This window comes from Schistocerca serialis, chromosome 6 (assembly GCF_023864345.2).
Source record: "Schistocerca serialis cubense isolate TAMUIC-IGC-003099 chromosome 6, iqSchSeri2.2, whole genome shotgun sequence".
Classification (NCBI taxonomy): Eukaryota; Metazoa; Arthropoda; class Insecta; order Orthoptera; family Acrididae; genus Schistocerca; species Schistocerca serialis.
The window spans coordinates 13932727-13950031 of NC_064643.1; positions in this window are offsets into that span (position 1 = coordinate 13932727).

Genomic DNA, 17305 nt, shown 5'->3' on the forward strand with positions numbered 1-17305 from the left:
AACCATTCCTGTGTGACTAGTTGTAGATTCCGATGCTTCACTTCAGATTTACTGTATCCCTCTGACCTTTTTATTAACGATGAAACACAGATATTGCATCGGAATTAAATACAAAAGGCGCATTGCCGACTTAAGTACACGAATACTGACTCTTCTTACTGACTATGTTTTAACCATTCCTGTGACACTAGTTACAGATTCCGATGCTTCACTTCAGGTTTACTGTACCCCTAGGACCTTCGTATTGACGATGAAACACAGAAATTTCATCGGAACTAAATACAAAAGGCACAATGCCAACTTAAATACCACAAGACTGACTCTTCCTACTGTCTATGCTTTGAACGAATCCTGTGACACTAGTTATAGATTCCGATGCTTCACTTCAGGTTTACTGTATCCCTCTGACCATCTTATTGACGATGAAACACAGAAATTGATTCGGAATTAAATACAAAAGGCATAATGCCGACTTAAATACAAGAAGACTGACTGTTCTTACTGACTATGTTTGGAACCATTCCTGTGACACTAGTTTTAGATTCCAATGCTTCACTTCATGCTTACTGTATCCCTCTGACCTTCGTATTGACGATGAAACACAGATATTGCATCGGAATTAAATACAAAAGGCACAATGCCGACTTAATTACAAGAAGACTGACTCTTCCTACTGTCTGTGATTTGAACCACTCCTGTGACACTAGTTATAGATTCCGATGCTTCACTTCAGGTTTACTGCATCCCTTGGACCTTCATATTGACGACGAAACACATAAATTGCATCGGAATTAAATACAAAAGGCACAATGCCGACCTAAGGACAAGAAGACTGACTGTTCTTACTGACTAGGCTTTGTACCATTCCTGTGACACTAGTTATAGATTCCGATGCTTCACTTTATGTTTACTGTATCCCTCTAACCTTCTTATTGACGTTGAAACACAGATATTGCATCGGAAGTAAATACAAAAGGCACAATGCCGACTTATGTACAAGATGACTGACTCTTCTTACTGACTATGTTTGAACCATTCCTGTGACACTAGTTATAGATTCCTATGCTTCATTTCTGATTTACTGTATCCCTCGTACCTTCGTATTGACGATGAAACACAGAAATTGCATCGGAATTAAATACAAAAGGCACAATGCCGACTTAAGTACAAGAAGACTGACTCTGCTTACTGACTATGTTTTGAACCACTCCTGTGACACTAGTTACAGATTCCGATGCTTCACTTCAGGTTTACTGTACCCCTAGGACCTTCGTATTGACGATGAAACACAGAAATTTCATCGGAACTAAATACAAAAGGCACAATGCCAACATAAGTACCACAAGACTGACTCTTCCTACTGTCTATGTTTTAAACGAATCCTGTGACATTAGTTATAGTTTCCGATGCTTCACTTCAGGTTTACTGTATACTTTGGAACTTCTTATTGGCGACGAAACACAGAAATTGCATCGGAATTAAATAGACAAGGCACAATGCCGACTTAAGTACAAGAAGACTGACTCTTCCTACTGTCTATGTTTTGAACCATTCCTGTGACACTAGTTACAGATTCCGATGCTTCACCTCAGGTTCACTGTATCGCTCTGACCTCCTCATTGACGATGAAACACAGAAATCGCATCGGAATTAAATAGAAAAGGCGCAATGCCGTCTTAAGTACAAGCAGACTGACTCTTCTTAGTGTCTATGGTTTGAACCATTCCTGTGTCGCTAGTTACAGATTCCGATGCTTCACTTCAGGTTTACTGTATCCCTTGGACCTTCTTATTGACGATGAAACACAGAAACTGCATCGGAATTAAATACAAAAGGCACAATGCCGACTTCTGTACAAGAAGACTGACTCTTCCAACTGTCTACGTTTTGAACGACTCCTGTGACACTAGTTATGGATTCCGATGCTTTACTTCAGGTTTACTGTATCCCTAGAACCTTCTAATTGACGATGAAACACAGAAATTGCAACGGAACTAAATACAAAAGGCACAATGCCGACTTAAGTACCACAAGACTGACTCTTCCTACTGTCTATGTTTTGAATGAATCCTGTGACAAGAGTTATAGTTTCCGATGCTACACTTCAGGTTTACTGTATCCTTTGGAACTTCGTATTGGCGACGAAACACAGAAATTGCAACGGAATTATATAGAAAAGGCACAATGCCCTCTTAAGTACAAGACGACTGACTCTTCCTACTGTCTATGCTTTCAACCATTCCTGTGACACTAGTTATAGATTCCGATGCTTCACTTCAGGTTTACTGTATCCCTCGGACCTTCGTATTGACGATGAAACACAGAAATTGCGACGGACATAAATACAAAAGGCACAATGCCGACTTAATTACAAGAAGACTGACTCTTCCTACTGTCTGTGATTTGAACCACTCCTGTGACACTAGTTATAGATTCCGATGCTTCACTTCAGGTTTACTGCATCCCTTGGACCTTCATATTGACGACGAAACACATAAATTGCATCGGAATTAAATACAAAAGGCACAATGCCGACCTAAGGACAAGAAGACTGACTGTTCTTACTGACTAGGTTTTGTACCATTCCTGTGACACTAGTTATAGATTCCGATGCTTCACTTTATGTTTACTGTATCCCTCTAACCTTCTTACTGACGTTGAAACACAGATATTGCATCGGAAGTAAATACAAAAGGCACAATGCCGACTTAATTACAAGAAGACTGACTCTTCCTACTGTCTGTGATTTGAACCACTCCTGTGACACTGGTTATAGATTCCGATGCTTCACTTCAGGTTTACTGCATCCCTTGGACCTTCATATTGACGACGAAACACATAAATTGCATCGGAATTAAATACAAAAGGCACAATGCCGACCTAAGGACAAGAAGACTGACTCTTCTTACTGTCTATGCTTTGAACCATTCCTGTGACACTAGTTATAGATACCGATGCTCCACTTCAGGTTTACTGTATCCCATGGACCTTCATATTGACGACGAAACACATAAATTGCATCGGAATTAAATACAAAAGGCACAATGACGACTTAAGTATAAGAAGACTGACTCTGCTTACTGACTATGTTTTGAACCACTCCTGTGACACTAGTTACAGATTCCGATGCTTCACTTCAGGTTTACTGTACCCCTAGGACCTTCGTATTGTTGATGAAACGCAGAAATTTCATCGGAACTAAATACAAAAGGCACAATGCCAACATAAGTACCACAAGACTGACTCTTCCTACTGTCTATGTTTTAAACGAATCCTGTGACATTAGTTATAGTTTCCGATGCTTCACTTCAGGTTTACTGTATACTTTGGAACTTCTTATTGGCGACGAAACACAGAAATTGCATCGGAATTAAATAGACAAGGCACAATGCCGACTTAAGTACAAGAAGACTGACTCTTCCTACTGTCTATGTTTTGAACCATTCCTGTGACACTAGTTATAGATTCCGATGCTTCACCTCAGGTTCACTGTATCGCTCTGACCTTCTCATTGACGATGAAACACAGAAATTGCATCGGAATTAAATAGAAAAGGCGCAATGCCGTCTTAAGTACAAGCAGACTGACTCTTCTTTGTGTCTATGGTTTGAACCATTCCTGTGACACTAGTTATAGATTCCGATGCTTCACTTTATGTTTACTGTATCCCTCTAACCTTCTTATTGACGTTGAAACACAGATATTGCATCGGAAGTAAATACAAAAGGCACAATGCCGACTTATGTACAAGATGACTGACTCTTCTTACTGACTATGTTTGAACCATTCCTGTGACACTAGTTATAGATTCCGATGCTTCACTTCAGGTTTACTGTATCCCTCGGACCTTCGTATTGACGATGAAACACAGAAATTGCAACGGACATAAATACAAAAGGCACAATGCCGACTTAAGTACATGTAGACTGTATCTTCCTACTGTCTATGTTTTGAACCATTAGTGTGACACTAGTTATAGATTCCGATGCTTCACTTCAGGTTCACTGTATCCCTTGGACCATCTCATTGACGATGAAACACAGATAGTGCATCGAAATTAAATACAAAAGGCACAATGCAAACTTAAGTACAAGAAGACTGACTCTTCATACTGTCTATGTTTTGAACCATTCCTGTGACACTAGTTTTAGATTCCGATGCTTCACTTCAGGTTTACTGTACCATCTGACCTTGATTTTGACGATGAAACACAGAAATTGCATCAGAATTAAATAGAAAAGGCACAATGCCGACTTAAGTACAAGAAGACTGACTCTTCTTACTGACTATGATTTGAACTATCCCTGTGTGACTAGTCGTAGATTCCGATGCTTCACTTCAGGTTTACTGTATCCCTCTGACTTTCTTATTAACGATGAAACACAGATATTGCATCGGAATTAAATACAAAAGGCACAATGCCGACTTAAGTACAGCAAGACTGACTCTTCTTACTGACTATGTTTTGAACCATTCCTGTGACACTAGTTATAGATTCCGATGCTTCACTTCAGGTTTACTGTATCCCTAGGACCTTCTAATTGACGATGAAACACAGAAATTGCATCGGAACTAAATACAAAAGAACACAATGACGACTTAAGTACCACAAGACTGACTCTTCCTACTGTCTATGCTTTGAACGAATCCTGTGACATTAGTTATAGATTCCGATGCTTCACTTCAGGATTACTGTATCCTTTGGAACTTCTTATTGGCGACGAAACACAGAAATTGCATCGGAATTAAATAGAAAATGCACAATGCCGACTTAAGTACAAGAAGACTGACTCTTCCTACTGTCTATGATTTGAACCATTCCTGTGACACTAGTTATTGATTCCGTGGCTTCACCTCAGGTTCACTGTATCCTTCTGACCTTCTTATTGACGATGAAGCACAGTAATTGCATCGGAATTAAATAGAAAAGGCACAATGCCGACATAAGTACAAGAAGACTGACTCTTCATACTGTCTATGATTTGAACCATTCCTGTGACACTAGTTAAAGATCCCGATCCTTCACTTCAGGCTTTCTGTATCCTTTGCACCATCTTATTGGCGACGAAACACAGAAATTGCATCGGAATTAATTAGAAAAGGCACAATGCCGACTTAAGTACAAGAAGGCTGACTTTTCCTACTGTCTATGTTTTGAACCATTCCTGTGACACCAGTTATAGATTCCGATGTTTCACCTCTGGTTTACTGTATCCCTCTGACCTTCTTATTGACGATGAAACACAGAAATTGCATCAGAATTAAAAAGAAAAGGCACAATGCCGACTTAAGTACAAGAAGACTAACTCTTCTTACTGACTATATCTTGATCCATTCCTGTGACACTAGTTATAGATTCCGATGCTTCACTTCAGGTTTACTGTACCCTCTGACCTTGTTTTTGACGATGAAACACAGAGATTGCATCAGAATTAAATAGAAAAGGCACAATGCCGATTTAAGTACAAGAAGACTGACTCTTCTTACTGACTATATCTTGAACCATTCCTGTGACATTAGTTATGGATTCCGATGCTTCACTTCTGCTTTGCTGTATCCTTTGGACCTTCGTATTGGCGACGAAACACAGAAATTGCATCGGAATTAAATAGAAAAGGCACAATGCCGACTTCTGTACAAGAAGACTGACTCTTCCTACTGTCTACGTTTTGAACGACTCCTGTGACACTAGTTATGGATTCCGATGCTTCACTTCAGGTTTACTGTATCCCTAGAACCTTCTTATTGACGATGAAACACAGAAATTGCAACGGAACTAAATACAAAAGGCACAATGCCGACTTAGGTACCACAAGACTGACTCTTCCTACTGTCTATGTTTTGAATGAATCCTGTGACAAGAGTTATAGTTTCCGATGCTACACTTGAGGTTTACTGTATCCTTTGGACCTTCTTATTGGCGACGAAACACAGAAATTGCATCGGAATTATATAGAAAAGGCACAATGCCCTCTTAAGTACAAGACGACTGACTCTTCCTACTGTCTATGCTTTCAACCATTCCTGTGACACTAGTTATAGATTCCCATGCTGCACCTCAGGTTCACTGTATCCCTCTGACCTTCTTATTGACGATGAAACACAGAAGTTGCATCGGAGTTAAATAGAAAAGGCACAATGCCGTCTTAAGTACATACAGACTGACTCTTCTTAGTGTCTCTGTTTTGAACCATTCCTGTGGCGCTAGTTACAGATTCCGATGCTTCACTTCAGGTTCACTGTATCCCTTGGACCTTCTTATTGACGATGAGACACAGTAATTGCATCGGAATTAAATACAAAAGGCACAATGCCGACTTAAGTACCGGAAGACTGACTCTTCTTACTGACTATGTAATGAACCATTCCTGTGACACTAGTTAGAGATTCCGATGCTTCACTTCAGGTTTACTGTATCCCTCTGACCTTCTTATTGACGATGAATCACAGTACTTGCATCGGAATTAAATTAAAAAGGGCACAATGCCGACTTAAGTACAAGAAGACTGACTCTTCTTACTGTCTATGTTTTGAATGAATCCTGTGACAAGAGTTATAGTTTCCGATGCTTCACTTCAGGTTTACTGTACCATCTGACCTTGATTTTGACGATGAAACACAGAAATTGCATCAGAATAAATAGAAAAGGCACAATGCCGACTTAAGTACAAGAAGACTGACTCTTCTTACTGACTATGATTTGAACCATCCCTGTGTGACTAGTCGTAGATTCCGATGCTTCACTTCAGGTTTACTGTATCCCTCTGACCTTCTTATTAACGATGAAACACAGATATTGCATCGGAACTTAATACAAAAGGCACAATGCCGACTTAAGTACAACAAGACTGACTCTTCTTACTGACTATGTTTTGAACCATTCCTGTGACACTAGTTATAGATTCCGATGCTTCACTTCAGGTTTACTGTATACCTAGGACCTTCTTATTGACGATGAAACACAGAAATTGCATCGGAACTAAATACAAAAGGACACAATGACGACTTAAGTACCACAAGACTGACTCTTCCTACTGTCTATGATTTGAACCATTCCTGTGACACTAGTTATTGATTCCGTGGCTTCACCTCAGGTTCACTGTATCCCTCTGACCTTCTTATTGACGATGAAGCACAGTAATTGCATCGGAATTAAATAGAAAAGGCACAATGCCGACTTAAGTACAAGAAGACTGACTCTTCATACTGTCTATGATTTGAACCATTCCTGTGACACTAGTTAAAGATCCCGATGCTTCACTTCAGGTTAACTGTATCCTTTGCACCATCTTATTGGCGACGAAACACAGAAATTGCATCGGAATTAAATAGAAAAGGCACAATGCCGACTTAAGTACAAGAAGGCTGACTTTTCCTACTGTCTATGTTTTGAACCATTTCTGTGACACCAGTTATAGATTCCGATGCTTCACCTCTGGTTTACTGTATCCCTCTGACCTTCTTATTGACGATGAAACACAGAAATTGCATCAGAATTAAATAGAAAAGGCACAATGCCGACTTAAGTACAAGAAGACTAACTCTTCTTACTGACTATATCTTGATCCATTCCTGTGACACTAGTTATAGATTCCGATGCTTCACTTCAGGTTTACTGTACCCTCTGACCTTGTTTTTGACGATGAAACACAGAGATTGCACCAGAATTAAATAGAAAAGGCACAATGCCGATTTAAGTACAAGAAGACTGACTCTTCTTACTGACTATATCTTGAACCATTCCTGTGACATTAGTTATGGATTCCGATGCTTCACTTCTGCTTTGCTGTATCCTTTGGATCTTCGTATTGGCGACGAAACACAGAAATTGCATCGGAATTAAATAGAAAAGGCACAATGCCGACTTAAGTACAAGTAGACTGACTCTTAATACTGTCTATGTTTTGAACCATTCCTGTGACACTAGTTATAGATTCCGATTCTTCACCTCAGGTTCACTGTATCCCTCTGACCTTTTTATTGACGATGGAACACAGAAATTGCATCGGAATTAAATAGAAAATGCACAATGCCGTCTTAAGTACAAGCAGTCTGACTCTTCTTAGTGTCTATGTTTTGAACCATTCCTCTGACGCTAGTTACACATTCCGATGCTTCCATTCAGGTTTACTGTATCCCTCGGACCATCTTATTGACGATGAAACACAGATATTGCGTCTTAATTAAATAGAAAAGGCACAATGCCGACTTAAGTACAAGAAGACTGACTCTTCTTAATGACTATATTTTGATCCATTCCTGTGACACTAGTTATAGACTCCAATGCTTCACTTCAGGTTTACTGTATCCCTTGGACCTTCGTATTGACGATGAAACACTAAAATTGCATCGGAATTAAGTACAAAAGGCACAATGCCGACCTAAGTACAAGAAGACTGACTCTTCTTACTGACTATGTTTTGAACCATTCCTGTGACACTAGTTGTAGATTCCGATGCTTCACTTCAGCTTTACTGTAACCCTGGGACCTTCTTACTGACGATGAAACACAGAAATTGCATCTGAACTAAATACAGAAGGCACAATGCCGAATAAGTACAAGAAGATTGACTCTTCCTATTGCCTATGTTTTGAACCATTCCTCTGACGCTAGTTACACTTTTCGATGCTTCACTTCAGATTTACTGTATCCCTCTGACCTCCTTATTGACGATGAAACACAGAAATTGCATCGGAATTAAATACAAAAGGCACAATGCCGACTTAAGAACAAGAAGACTGACTCTTCTTACTGACTATGTTTTGAACCATTCCTGTGACACTAGTAATAGATTACGATGCTTCACTTCAGGTTTACTGTATCCCTAGGACCTTCTTATTGACGATGAAACACTGAAATTGCATCGGAACTAAATACAAAAGGCACAATGCCGACTTAGGTACCACAAGACTGACTCATCCTACTGTCTATGTTTTGAACGAATCCTGTGACGTTAGTTATAGATTACGATGCTTCACTTCAGGTTTACTGTATCCTTTGGAACGTCTTATTGGCGACGAAACACAGAAATTGCATCGGAATTAAGTAGAAAAGGCACAATGCCGACTTAAGTACAAGAAGAATGACTCTTCCTACTGTCTATGTTTTGAACCATTCCTGTGACACTAGTTATAGATTCCGATGCTTCACCTCAGGTTCAGTTTTATCCCTCTGACCTTCTTATTGACTATGAAACACAGAAATTGCATCGGAATTAAATAGAAAAGGCACAATGCCGTCTTAAGTACAAGCAGACTGACTCTTCTTAGTGTCTATGTTTTGAACCATTCCTTTGACGCTAGTTACAGATTCCCATGCTTCACTTCAGGTTTACTGTATCCCTTGGACGATCTTATTGACAATGAAACACAGTAATTGCATCGGAATTAAGTAGAAAAGGCAGAATGCCGACTTAAGTGCAAGAAGACTGACTCTTCTTACTGTCTATGTTTTGAACCATTCCTGTGACACTAGTTACAGATTCCGATGCTTCACCTCAGGTTCACTTTTATCCCTCTGACCTTCTTATTGACAATGAAACACAGAAATTGCATCGGAATTAAATAGAAAAGGCACAATGCCGTCTTAAGTACAAGCAGACTGACTCTTCTTAGTGTCTATGTTTTGAACCATTCCTTTGACACTAGTTATAGATTCCGATTCTTCACCTCAGGTTCACTGTATCCTCTGACCTTTTTATTGACGATGAAACACAGAAATTGCATCGGATTTAAATAGAAAATGCACAATGCCGTCTTAAGTACAAGCAGTCTGATTCTTCTTAGTGTCTATGTTTTGAACCATTCCTCTGACGCTAGTTAAACATTCCGATGCTTCCATTCAGGTTTACTGTATCCCTCTGACCATCTTATTGACGATGAAACACAGATATTGCGTCTTAATTAAATAGAAAAGGCACAATGCCGACTTAAGTACAAGAAGACTGACTCTTCTTACTGACTATAACTTGACCATTCCTGTGATACTAGTTATAGATTCCGATGCTTCACTTCTGGTTTACTGTATCCCTTGGACCTTCTTATTGACGATGAAACACAGAAATTGCATCGGAATTAAATAGAAAAGGCACAATGCCGACTTAAGTACAACAAGACTCACTCTTCTTACTGACTATGTTTGAACCATTCCTGTGACACTAGTTCTAGTTTCCGATGCTTCACTTCAGGTTTACTGTATCCCTAGGACCTTCTTATTGACGATGAAACACAGAAATTGCATCGGAACTAAATACAAAAGGACACAATGCCGACTTAAGTACCACAAGACTGACTCTTCCTACTGTCTATGTTTTGAACGAATCCTGTGACATTAGTTATAGATTTCGATGCTTCACTTCAGGTTTACTGTATCCTTCGGAACTTCTTATTGGCGACGAAACACAGCAATTGCACCGGAATTAAATAGAAAAGGCACAATGCCGACTTAAGTACAAGAAGACTGACTCTTCCTACTGTCTATGATTTGAACCATTCCTGTGACACTAGTTATTGATTCCGATGCTTCACCTCCGGTTTACTGTATCCCTCTGACCTTCTTATTGACGATGAAACACAGAAATTGCATCGGAATTAAATAGAAAGGGCACAATGGCGGGTTAAGTACAAGAAGACTGACTCTTCTTACTGACTATGATTTGAACCAATCCTGTGTGACTAGTTGTAGATTCCGATGCTTCAGTTCAGATTTACTGTATCCCTCTGACCCTCTTAATAACGATGAAACACAGATACTGCATCGGAATTAAATACAAAAGGCACAATGCCGACTTAAGTACAAGAAGACTGACTCTTCTTACTGACTATGATTTGAACCACTCCTGTGACGAATGTTCTAGATTCCGATGCTTCACTTCAGGTTTACTGTATCACTCTGACCATCTTATTGACGATGAAACACAGAAATTGAAACGGAATTAAATACAAAAGGCACAATGCCGACTTAAATACAAGAAGACTGACTCTTCTTACTGACTATGTTTTGAACCATTCCTGTGACATCTGTTACAGATTCAGATGATTCACTTCAGCTTTACTATATCCCTTGGACCTTCCTATTGACGACGAAACACTGAATTTGCAACGGAATTAAATAGAAAAGGCACAATGCCGACTTACGTACAAGAAGATTGACTGTTCTTACTGACTATGTTTGGAACCATTCCTGTGACACTAGTTATAGATTCCGATGCTTCACCTCAGGTTCACTGTATCGCTCTGACCGTCTTATTGACGATGAAATACAGTAATTGCATCGGAATTAAATTGAAAAGGGCACAATACCGACTTCAGTACAAGAGGACAGACTCTTCTTACTGTCTATGCTTAGAACCATTTCTGTGACACTAGTTATAGATTCCGACGCTCCACTTCAGGTTTACTGTATCCCTTGGACCTTCCTATTGACGATGAAACACAGAAATTGCATCGGAATTATATACAAAAGGCACAATGCCGACTTAAGTACAAGAAGACTGACTCTTCTTACTGACTATGTTTTGAACCATTCCTGTGACACTACTTTTAGATTCCGATGCTTCAGTGCAGTTTTACTGTACCCTCTGACCTTGTTTTTGACGATGAAACACAGAAATTGCATCAGAATTAAATAGAAAAGGCACAATGCCGACGTAAGTACAAGAAGACTGACTCTTCTTAATGACTATATTTTGATCCATTCCTGTGACACTAGTTATTGACTCCAATGCTTCACTTCAGGTTTACTGTATACCTTGGACCTTCGTATTGACGATGAAACACTAAAATTGCATCGGGATTAAATACAAAAGGCACAATGCCGACCTAAGTACAAGAAGAATGACACTTCTTACTGACTATGTTTTGAACCATTCCTGTGACACTAGTTGTAGATTCCGATGCTTCACTTCAGCTTTACTGTAACCCTGGGACCTTCTTACTGACGATGAAACACAGAAATTGCATCTGAACTAAATACAAAAGGCACAATGCCGAATAAGTACAAGAAGAATGACTCTTCCTATTGTCTATGTTTTGAACCATTCCTCTGACGCTAGTTACACTTTTCGATGCTTCACTTCAGATTTACTGTATCCCTCTGACCTCCTTATTGACGATGAAACACAGAAATTGCATCGCAATTAAATACAAAAGGCACAATGCCGACTTAAGAACAAGAAGACTGACTCTTCTTACTGACTATATTTTGAACCATTCCTGTGACACTAGTAATAGATTACGATGCTTCACTTCAGGTTTACTGTATCCCTAGGACCTTCTTATTGACGATGAAACACAGATATTGCGTCTTAATTAAATAGAAAAGGCACAATGCCGACTTAAGTACAAGAAGACTGACTCTTCTTACTGACTATAACTTGATCCATACCTGTGATACTAGTTATAGATTCCGATGCTTCACTTCAGGTTTACTGTATCCCTCTGACCTTCTTATTGACGATAAAACGCAGGAATTGCATCGGAATTAAATACAAAATGCACAATGCCGACTTAAGTACAAGAAGACTGACTCTTCTTACTGGCTATATCTTGATCCATTCCGAAGACACTAGTTACAGATTCCGATGCTTCACTTCAGGTTAACTGTATCCCTTGGACCTTCTTATTGACGATGATACACAGAAATTGCATCGGAATTAAATACAAAAAGCGCAATGCCGACTTAAGTACAAGTGGACCGACTCTTCTTACTGACTATATTTTGATCCATTCCTGTGACACTAGTTATAGATTCCGATGCTTTACTTCAGGTTTACTGTATCCCTTTGACCTTCTTATTGACGATGAAACACAGAGATTGCATCGGAATTAAATAGAAAAGGCACCATGCCGGCTTAAGTACAAGAAGACTGACTCTTCTTACTGACTATAATTTGAACCATTCCTGGGTGACTATTTGTAGATTCCAATGCTCACTTCAGATTTACTGTATCCCCCTGACCTTCTAATTAACGATGAAACACAGATATTGCATCGGAATTAAATACAAAAGGCACAATGCCGACTTAAGTACAAGAAGACTGACTCTTCTTACTGACTATGTTTTGAACCATTCCTGTGACACTAGTTATAGATTCCGATGCTTCACTTCTGATTTACTGTAACCCTCGGACCTTCGTATTGACGATGAAACACAGTAATTGCATCGGAATTAAATACAAAAGGCACAAAGCCGACTTAAGTACAAGAAGACTGTCTCTGCTTACTGACAATGTTTGAACCATTCCTGTGACCCTAGTTATAGATTCCGATGCTTCACTTCAGGTTTATTGTATCCCATGGACCTTCTTATTGACGATGAAACACAGAAATTGCATCGGAACTAATTACAAAAGGCACAATGCCGACTTAAGTACCACAAGACTGACTCTTATTACTGTCTATGTTTTGAACGAATCCTATGACATTAGTTATAGATTCCGATGCTTCACTTTAGATTTACTGTATCTTTGGAACTTCTTATTGGCGACGAAACACAGAAATTACATCGGAATTAAATAGACAAGGCACAATGCCGACTTATGTGCAAGAAGACTGACACTTCCTACTGTCTATGTTTTGAACCATTCCTGTGACACTAGTTGTAGACTCCAATGCTTCACTTCAGGTTTACTGTATACCTTGGACCTTCATATTGACGATGAAACACTAAAATTGCATCGGGATAAAATACAAAAGACACAATGCCGACCTAAGTACAAGAAGACTGACTCTTCTTACTGACTATGTTTTGAACCATTCCTGTGACACTAGTTGTAGATTCCGATGCTTCACTTCAGCTTTACTGTAACCCTGGGACCTTCTTACTGACGATGAAACACAGAAATTGCATCTGAACTAAATACAAAAGGCACAATGCCGAATAAGTCCAAGAAGAATGACTCTTCCTATTGTCTATGTTTTGAACCATTCCTCTGACGCTAGTTACACTTTTCGATGCTTCACTTCAGATTTACTGTATCCCTCTGACCTCCTTATTGACGATGAAACACAGAAATTGCATCGGAATTAAATACAAAAGGCACAATGCCGACTTAAGAACAAGAAGACTGACTCTTCTTACTGACTATATTTTGAACCATTCTGTGACACTAGTAATAGATTACGATGCTTCACTTCAGGTTTACTGTATCCCTAGGACCTTCTTATTGACGATGAAACACTGAAATTGCATCGGAACTAAATACAAAAGGCACAATGCCGACTTCGGTACCACAAGACTGACTCATCCTACTGTCTATGTTTTGAACGAATCCTGTGACATTAGTTATGGATTCCGATGCTTCACTTCTGCTTTGCTGTATCCTTTGGACCTTCGTATTGGCGACGAAACACAGAAAATGCATCGGAATTAAATAGAAAAGGCACAATGCCGACTTAAGTACAAGAAGACTGACTCTTAATACTGTCTATGTTTTGAACCATTCCTGTGACACTAGTTATAGATTCCGATTCTTCACCTCAGGTTCACTGTCTCCCTCTGGCCTTTTTATTGACGATGAAACACAGAAATTGCATCGGAATTAAATAGAAAATGCACAATGCCGTCTTAAGTACAAGCAGTCTGACTCTTGTTAGTGTCTATGTTTTGAACCATTCCTCTGACGCTAGTTACACATTCCGATGCTTCCATTCAGGTTTACTGTATCCCTCTGACCTTCTTATTGACGATGAAACACAGATATTGCGTCTTAATTAAATAGAAAAGGCACAATGCGGACTTAAGTACAAGAAGACTGACTCTTCTTTCTGACTATAACTTGATCCATACCTGTGATACTAGTTATAGATTCCGATGCTTCACTTCAGGTTTACTGTATCCCTTGGACCTTCTTATTGACGATGAAACACAGAAATTGCATCGGAATTAAATAGAAAAGGCACAATGCCGACTTAAGTACAACAAGACTGACTCTTCTTACTGACTATGTTGTGAACCATTCCTGTGACACTAGTTATAGTTTCCGATGCTTCACTTTAGGTTTACTGTATCCCTAGGACCTTCTTATTGACGATGAAACACAGAAATTGCATCGGAACTAAATACAAAAGGACACAATGCCGACTTAAGTACCACAAGACTGACTCTTCCTACTGTCTATGTTTTGAACGAATCCTGTATAATTAGTTATAGATTCCGATGCTTCACTTCAGGTTTACTGTATCCTTCGGAACTTCTTATTGGCGACGAAACACAGCAATTGCATCGGAATTAAATAGAAAGGGCACAATGCCGACTTAAGTACAAGAAGACTGACTCTTTCTACTGTCTATGATTTGAACCATTCCTGTGACACTAGTTATTGATTCCGATGCTTCACCTCCGGTTTACTGTATCCCTCCGACCTTCTTATTGACCATGAAACACAGAAATTGCATCGGAATTAAATAGAAAAGGCACAATGCCCACTTAAGTACAAGAAGACTGACTCTTCTTACTGTCTATGTTTTGAACCATTCCTGTGACGCTAGATACAGATTCCGATGCTTCACCTCAGGTTTACAGTATCCCTCTGACCTTCTTATTGACGTTGAAACACAGAAATTGCATCGGAATTAAATAGAAAGGGCACAATGCCGACTTAAGTACAAGAAGACTGACTCTTTCTACTGTCCATGATTTGAACCATTCCTGTGACACTAGTTATTGATTCCGATGCTTCACTTCCGGTTTACTGTATCCCTCTGACCTTCTTATTGACCATGAAACACAGAAATTGCATCGGAATTAAATAGAAAAGGCACAATGCCCACTTAAGTACAAGAAGACTGACTCTTCTTACTGTCTATGTTTTGAACCATTCCTGTGACGCTACTTACAGATTCAGATGCTACACTTCAGGTTTACTGTATCCCTTGGACCTTCTTATTGACGATGAAACACATAAATTGCATCGGAATCAAATAGAAAAGGCACAATGCCGACTTAAGTACAAGACGACTGAGTCTCCTCACTGACTATGTTTTGAACCATTCCTATGACACTACTTATAGATTCCGATGCTTCACCTCAGGTTTACTGTATCCCTCTGACCTTCTTATTGACGATGAAACGCAGGAATTGCATCGGAATTAAATACAAAATGCACAATGCCGACTTAAGTAAAAGAAGACTGACTCTTCTTACTGACTATATCTTGATCCATTCCTGAGACACTAGTTACAGATTCCGATGCTTCACTTCAGGTTAACTGTATCCCTTGGACATTCTTATTGACGATGAAACACAGAAATTGCATCGGAATTAAATACTAAAAGCGCAATGCCGATTTAAGTACAAGTGGACCGACTCTTCTTACTGACTATATTTTGATCCATTCCTGTGACACTAGTTATAGATTCCGATGCTTTACTTCAGGTTTACTGTATCCCTTTGACCTTCTTATTGACGATGAAACACAGAGATTGCATCGCAATTAAATAGAAAAGGCACCATGCAGGCTTAAGTACAAGAAGACTGACTCTTCTTACTGACTATGATTTGAACCATTCCTGGGTGACTATTTGTAGATTCCAATGCTCACTTCAGATTTTCTGTATCCCCCTGACCTTCTAATTAACGATGAAACACAGATATTGCATCGGAATTAAATACAAAAGGCACAATGCCGACTTAAGTACAAGAAGACTGACTCTTCTTACTGACTATGTTTTGAACCATTCCTGTGACACTAGTTATAGATTCCGATGCTTCACTTCTGATTTACTGTAACCCTCGGACCTTCGTATTGACGATGAAACACAGAAATTGCATCGGAATTAAATACAAAAGGCACAAAGCCGACTTAAGTACAAGAAGACTGTCTCTGCTTACTGACAATGTTTGAACCATTCCTGTGACACTAGTTATAGATTCCGATGCTTCACTTCAGGTTTATTGTATCCCATGGACCTTCTTATTGACGATGAAACACAGAAATTGCATCGGAACTAAATACAAAAGGCACAATGCCGACTTAAGTACCACAAGACTGACTCTTATTACTGTCTATGTTTTGAACGAATCCTATGACATTAGTTATAGATTCCGATGCTTCACTTTAGATTTACTGTATCTTTGGAAATTCTTATTGGCGACGAAACACAGAAATTGCATCGGAATTAAATAGACAAGGCACAATGCCGACTTAAGTGCAAGAAGACTGACACTTCCTACTGTCTATGTTTTGAACCATTCCTGTGACACTAGTTATAGATTCCGATGCTTCACCTCAGGTTCACTGTATCCCTCTGACCATCTTATTGGCGATGAAACACAGATATCGCATCGGAATTAAATAGAAAAGGC